The following is a 7,937-nucleotide window of genomic DNA, read 5'->3' as shown; positions in this document are numbered from 1 at the left end:
TGAGGCAGAAATAGGTGTAGCGGTGGTACCGCTGGAGTCGAACCACAAAGGGTTCTTACACCTGCACTACTAACTCACTCAAATACTGTTATGTAGGAACTGTTACTATTTTACAGTTCTATCTTACAGTTGAAGTAAATGTCTTTATAAGTGGATGTTGGTTTGTTCAGACATTAGCGTGGTTTTAACACCAAATATACTTTGACGCATGCGTTGTGTGCGCTGTGCACCCTATTATACATAGGTTAGTGAACTGTTGCCTCTTATTTAATATGTTTAAAGCTTTTTAGAAGCTTTTGTTAAACTTGCTATATTAAAGTAAAAGCAGTGATAGCCTAGTGGAAACTCAGCCTCTTAATCGAGGAGTCCGAGGTTCAAATCCCAGGCACGTACCTCCGATTTTTCAATGTTATGTACGTATTACATAATATCATTTGCTTTAACGGCGAAGGAACATGTCGTCAAGAAACCTTTGTACCTAAAAATACTTTTAAAAAAGTTCTTAAAGGTATGTGAAGTCTACCAATACGCACTTGGTCAGCGTGGTGGAGTATGACCTAAATCCTCAGAGAGGAGACCCGTGCCCAGCAGTGGAACACAGCAGCGCTTAAAACTAAGTTAATATAAGGCAGAATTACCTATGGCGAAAAACTGTTCTACCACGTTTAATTGTTTATGCGCCACTGTTATATTCCAAAAGCTTATTTTTACAAAACTTTTTATTAATTGCGAGTGCAGTCTGTCTACAACTACTCTGTGGCACCGCTAAGTGCTACCATGGCGTTTAGCGTCTGTAGTTATGTAGTTCACCTGCACGTGGTTAGTTGGTACTCGCTAATAAGTTAATGAGTTACACCAAATGCTGTCATGATATAGCTGTGTGAGTGATTGAGGTCCGGGGTTCGATTCCCAGAGACGGCAAATTTCATGTTCCAAATTTAGAATTCAGGTATCACTTGCATAGGAAAATACATAGTAAGTGATGTCTGAAAGATCTATAAAAATGTTCAAAAAGGTATGCAGTCCATCTGATAGTGGCTACTGTCACCCATGCAAATATGTAATCAACCCCAGATAGGATCAGATTTCTATCTGAGCTCGGCCATAGATGCGTTGCACCCCTGAGGACTAAGCTGGAACACCTCGGAAAAGTATGTCTCCCTTATCACACCCTTCAAAACAGAACACAGCAGCGCTACGCTGCTGTAATTATGCCGGAATAGGTGCGGCGGTGGTTCCGCCGGGGTCGAACCACAAAGGGTTCTTTTTTTTTGTTTACTAAGAGGAAACCTTCAAAAGGTATCCTATGTCGTTGGAGCGACACGGGGTTATGTGGGACTCTTACCGCACTAAAACCCCCGGTGGCCGTCCTCGGCGATGCGCAGAGGACTCGGGGATCTCCAAAGGAACGTATCCGGAATCCTCTTAGCGCGTTGCTCCGTCGGGCTCCGCCCAGGTGAGCATGACGATCGCCACTCCGTGTGGTGTGCACGACGGTATGCGACCGCACATACAGCCGTCCTTCCCGGGGTCGCTGGCCGGGAGGTTCGAGCTCCCACTCTTGCCACCCGCAACCCCTGAAGCCTCTGTTAGTCGCCTCTTACGACAGTCACGGGATACCGTAGGCCTATTCTGGTCCCGGAACTACAGGGACAAAAGGCTTCCTTCCTTTCCTTCAAAATTGTATTATTAAGATCTATTGAAATGTGCATGAATATTCTATTTATACTTCTACATAGTTATAATGATGTGTGTGACTCAGGTATCAAAGAACTTGACATAATTACTTCCGCGCAGAATACAAATTAGATCAGCGGGGCTTCGCATTATTACGGAATGCGTATAAGTTATTTAATTAGTTTCATTTTGTGTGAGGGGTGGGGGATGATATGGGATTCAAACAAAAAGGATTTTTTTTATAATATGGGAGTAGCAGACGAGCATGCAGTCCACCTAATGGTAAGTGGCTACTGCCGCCCATGGACATTTGTAATCAACCAGAGATAGGTTCGTATATTCCTACCTGAAGTCAGCCACAGATGCGCCGCTACCCCTGAGGACTAAGCTGGAACGCCTCGGATAAGAATGTCTCCCTTACCACACCCTTCAAATCGGTACACAGAAGCGCTTAACACTGCTATTATTAGGTAGAATAGGCGGTGGTGCAGCCGGAGTCGAACCACAAAGGATTCTACTACCTTCAAAATTTATGTTGATTTTATTTATCTTGTCTTATTGGTTCGAATTGTTTTAAAGGTAGAACTCTCTGTGGTTTGATTCCGGCTACCGCCACACATATTTCTTCCTAATAACAGCAATGTTAAGTGCTGCTGTGTTCTGGTTTCAAGGGGACAATACGGGAGATATACGGGATTCGAACCACAAACCTTTAAAGACAGATAAGTACCCTATAGCACTGGCCACTCATTTCAAACAAACCGCTACTTAAGAGAATAATAACAGACAATTTCAAATATCATTGAATCAATTTATTTTGAACATCTCAAGTATTCTCAATATATACCCCTAACACAAATATTAAAATACGTGAAACAAATTTTGGTCTTATTACAAATGTGGTAGAGTTGAAAATGGCACTTGAAAAATCGTATGGTTTAGTAAGGATAATAAAAACATCATAAGGGCTTAAGCAATTAGGGTTCCATTAGTTTTATTTTTATAGGGTCTCAATAATTTAATGGGTACTTAGTAAGTTGACGATTTGATGCATTTATCAAACCATTACTGTCCCACTGCTGGGCACGGGTCTCCTCTCAGAGTAGGTTTAGGTCATAGTCCACCGCGCTGGCCAAGTGTGTATTGGTGGACTTCACATACCTTTGAACTTTTTAAATCTCTCAGGTATGCAGGTTCCCTCACGATGTTTTGCTTCACCGTTTAAGGAAGAGATAATTAATTTCTAACACACACATAACTTTGAAAAATCAGAAGTGCGCGCCTGGCATTTGAACCTCGGACCCCTCGATCAAAGGCAGAGTTTCTTAACCACTGCTCTGTTGCACTTATCAACCCATTACTGTCTCACTGCTGGGCACTGGTCTCCTCTCAGAGTAGGTTTAGGCTATAATAGTCCACCGCGCTGGACAAGTGCGTATTGGTAGACTTCACACACCTATGAGAACTTTTTTAATAAATACTTACAATTGTGTCGGTTTTCTCATGTTTTACTTCATTCTAACAAGCAATATTTAATTACTAATACGAGTATAACTTTGAAAAATGGTAGCCTGAGATTCAAACCTTGGTCCTCCCGGCATAGTGTCACCCACTGTTATAGTTGGGGAGCCCAAAAGGGGAAATCGGGAGTATCTCGAGCGCGTCAGACTAAGATATGGGAGATACCTTACACCCTGTAGAGTAGCCTAAACCATAAAATAGCTTTCTATGTCGGGGGGCTTGCAGAATCAAAAAAATCGATCACTGGACATGCTCGGACATGGTCAATTTTCTTTTTAATCTAAAGGAAATAATGCTAGAAAACGGGAAACATAATCTGCCGATTACCATACGTCGAAGTAGTGAAAATGTCATTTTGAAAAAAACAATATCCAGTATTATTATGCTATCTGATAGTGTCACTTATAAGCATGAATCCCTGGGAAGTAATGATGCATCACAAACTAAAGAAAAAGGCTCAAATTTAGGAAAATACATTATTCTTCATATAGTCTCATACAATTTTTTATCAAATCGTCAGAATAAGAACACCCTCTGCTGAATCGAAAAATATCACATAACCTTTTCTTCATTCTAATGTCTAATCTACACAATCGTATAGGTTCCAATGACGCTCGAGTTTCTACACATTTAGCATCGTGGGCTACCCTACCATTATATACATACATATGTATAACATTAAAATATATATAGGTAATGTACTGAGTCAACGCATTGAGTTTTAAATTTTAATCTTTAAATAAAATTAAATTTGGAATACATCATCATCATCATGAACCCATCACTGTCCCACTGCTGGACACGGGTCTTCTCAGATGAAAAGGATAAGGACAGTCTACCGCGCTGGCCAAGGGCGAATTGGTGGACTACATGTCCACCTGATGGTAAGCGGTAAGTGGCCCCTTACCATCAGGTGGACTACATGCTCGCCTGCTACTCCTGTATAATAAAAATACTTATAAAATAGAGATAATATAGGCAATTTTTCAGGTTACTATGTATTGTATCTGTACAACATTTTTGCAACCATTTCCAACGTTCCCGTAGTGTAGCGGTTATCACGTGTGCTTCACACGCACAAGGTCCCCGGTTCGATCCCGGGCGGGAACATTCATCACCGGTACGTGGTTATTTTTTATTTAATTCAAAAACATTTGAACATTAATTAATTTAATTAATTATTGTTTTTTTATTATTAGAAATTTTTAATAAACGATTACAATGTTTTCAAATACTTTTATATTAAAATAAAATAGTCATGAAATTACAGATCAATACTTATGCAGTAAAATACCGTAAAATTTTGAATTTTGAAATAGTTAAAATATTATTTGACAAATTAGTAGGTACTCAAAGGGTAATAATTCGCCAAGTACGAGTCCAACTCGTACCTGGAGGCTTCCGTACCATTCATTATTTTTTACTTATTTTTATTCATTTTAATATTTTCAACGATACTTAGTTATATGAAACAACAATAGATGGCGTTGGGGTGATGATGAATGATACGTAAACAACGTATAATAAAATTAAAATAAGTGTATTATAATATGATTAATGGTTCGTATTTTTATTTATTATAATACCAATTATAGTAGTAAACGGATTGTAAAAAATTCAACCGTCTTCCTAGTACGATTTAACAGTTAGATAAAAAAATCCGATTTGTTGTATGGAGACCAACTTTAATATTCAATTTTACTTTATTTTTAGTATTTGTTGTTATAGCTGCCACCTTTATGCATTCTGTGTAAAAAATTTCATGTGTCTATCTATTACAGTTCCAGAGATAGAGCGCTGTGACAGACGGACAGACGGACAGACAGCTAAGTCTTAGTAATAGGGTTCCGTTTTTACCCTTGGTTACGGAACCCTAAAAATGGAAATCTATTACTAAGACTCCGCTGTCTGTCCGTCTGTCACAGGGATATATCTCTTGAACCGTAATAAATAGAAACATGATTTTTTGACAGAATATGTATAATGGTAACTATTATAACAAAAAATAAAATAATAATAAATATAGTTAAAAAAAAACTAAAAAACACGCTTTTATGACAACATCAACTAAAAAGTAGAAAAGTATTCTATTTCATTCTTTCATACATGCAGGGTAAGATAAGGATGTATGTTGATCTCTTTCTACTGTAAAACGGAGTTACTCACTGACAAACATACAAGTGAAGCTAATATAAAGCGTGTAAAAATGCAAGAAACCTATATCTATCACCATAAACGTAGACAGTTCAGTTTTTAAAATAAATAACTTTATTATTTTTCAAAACTAAAAATCAATCTAGTAACTTTGCCTGAACTCTCACTAAGGCGCTTTCTCTCGCCTCGAAAATCGTTAATCCTGAGGATGTTGATAATGACAATGGTACAAAATTATTAAAATCGTGTATTGCCATCGGTTTTTGATAATTGTTCAAAATTTTGAATTAAACTGAACGTTCAAGGTGGATAGAAATCGGGCTCAAAGATTCTGTTACTTATACGTACATACATACATACAAACGTACAACCCAAGCGAATAAAAGCGTGTTAAAAATACTTATAAAATAGAGATAATATAGGCAATTTTTCAGGCTACCACGTATTGTATGTGTGCAACATTTTCGCAACCATTTTCAACGTTCCCGTAGTGTAGCGGTTATCACGTGTGCTTCACACGCACAAGGTCCCCGGTTCGATCCCGGGCGGGAACATTGATGGACACTCATCTTCTTTTATTTAAGTACAAAAATATTTTAACATTAATTTATTGTAATTATTTTCTGTTTTTTATTATTATTACTTTTTTTTAACAAAGTATTATGTTTACAAATACTATAATTACAGAAAAAATTACCGAACGATATATTTTATGCAATAAAACACCGTTAAATTAGAAAATAAAATTGATGAAAGCATTTTTTAAAGAAATTATTACAAATTACCTACCTATGTAAGGTCGGCCACATATGCGTTGTCATCATCATCATCATCAACCCATTACTGTCCCACTGCTGGGCACGGGTCTCCTCTCATAATGAGAAGGATTAGGCCATAGTCCACCGCGCTGGCCAAGTGCGGTAATTGGTAGACTTCACATACCTTCAACATTTTATTTTTTATTTTTTATAAATCTCTTAGGTATGCAGGTTCTCACGGTGTTTTCCTTCGCCGTTTAAGCAAGTGATAATTAATTTCTAATACGCAAATACATTTGAAAATCAGAGTGCGTGCCTGGGATTTGAACCTCGGACCCCTCGATCGAGAGGCCGCGTTCCTTAACCACTAGGCTATCACTGCTTTTTAACCTGCTTTTAACCTTTTTACCTCCAAAACCAAATATACGTTGTCACTTGTGAATATTTGTAACGAATAAGTACGTCTTCCTTACCACACCCATAGATTAGTAAAGATTACTCACTCCTAACAAGAAAATGTACCCAGTTTTGAAAATTGAAATAGTTGCGTAAAAAAGTTTTGCCACGTCTCCATGCTTAAATGTCCCTAAAATATTTGAAATAATTATTTATTTATTATGTAAATTACGCAGTATTAGTATTATTAATTCGTAAATTTTCTCTAAAAATGTTTTTATTTGTCAAGAATTCAAAAATGAACTTACTAATAAGCCGTTTGTGGCTTCATTCAACTTCAAGGCGGCGATTATCTTTACTAATCTATGACCACACCCTTCACACCAGAACAGCGGAGCTTAACACTATTTATTAGGCAGACATAGGTGTGGCGGTGATGCCGCCGGAGTCGAAACACAAAGAGTTCTAACACTATCAATATGCGATATTTCCTAAGTAAGTCTTCCATCCTTGTCTTCATTTTGGTTGCGGTTGACAACCCGCGTGGCGCAGCAGTGACCATACGGTCGGTCGCAATGGGTCCCAGGTTCCATCCCCGGTCAGACAGACATCTGAATGAATTTGGATATCTATTCTGGGTATGGGTGTTTGTGTATTCATTTTTGTGTGACAATGGTACCCAATTAATATGTCTGCCTAATAACAGCAGGGTAAAGTGCTGCTGTGTTCTGGTTTGAAGGGTGTGATAAGGGCGACATACTTTCCAGCGTTTCAGCTTAGTCTTCAGGGGTTGCGCATCTGTGGCTGACTTAGTCTTATCCTATCTGGGGTTGATTAGAGATGTCCATTACTTTCACATACCTTTGAAAACCTTTGAAAACTTTAAGATTTCTCAGGTAAGCGTGTTTCTTCACGATGTATTCCTCCGCCGTTTCAGCAAGTGATAATTAATTTCTAATACGCACATAACTGAAAAATCTGAAGTGTCTGGGATTTGAACCTCGGACCCCTCAAAAGTTCTTAACCACTAGGCTATCACTAGGCCCAACCCATTACAACCCTTAAATCCTTTGTAGAGTACCACAAAACGTCATTATTTATTCAACCCCAAAATAAGACGCTTAGCGAGTCATACCAACCAATACATTATGTTTGTAATGAGTACAATCTTCTTATAGTAGACTAGTTTCGCTCCTGGCGTTGCTTGCTTTATCTTATATATAAAATTCTCGTGCAATGTTGGTTACCGTACTCCTCCAAAACGGCTTTACCTATTTTCTACCATCTATTTTTCATAGTTTGCCGGCCAGCTAGTTTTTTATAATATATGAGACGATGGCAAGGCTCATGGATATTTGTAATCAACCCTAGATAAGTAGAATCCGATCTCAAGTCGGTTACAGATGCGCCGCTACTTCTGAGGACTAAGCT

The 7,937-nt window shown here is 38.2% G+C and overlaps 2 non-coding genes across 2 annotated transcripts; both read left to right on the top strand.

Moving 5' to 3' along the window:
- The first annotated feature begins 4,235 nt into the window (after window positions 1-4,235).
- TRNAV-CAC (transfer RNA valine (anticodon CAC)) lies at window positions 4,236-4,308 on the top strand. Its single transcript has one exon. It is a non-coding gene; the product is annotated as a tRNA-Val (tRNA).
- A 1,525-nt stretch (window positions 4,309-5,833) lies between these two features.
- Window positions 5,834-5,906, top strand: TRNAV-CAC (transfer RNA valine (anticodon CAC)). Its single transcript has one exon. It is a non-coding gene; the product is annotated as a tRNA-Val (tRNA).
- Window positions 5,907-7,937: the final 2,031 nt, after the last annotated feature.

This window comes from Epargyreus clarus, unplaced genomic scaffold (genome assembly GCF_041222505.1).
Source record: "Epargyreus clarus isolate Ecla_fem2 unplaced genomic scaffold, WU_Ecla_fem_2.2 ptg000016l, whole genome shotgun sequence".
NCBI lineage: Eukaryota > Metazoa > Arthropoda > Insecta > Lepidoptera > Hesperiidae > Epargyreus > Epargyreus clarus.
The sequence above is the reverse complement of the archived record's forward strand: the minus strand, read 5'-3'. Positions and strand labels throughout refer to the sequence as shown.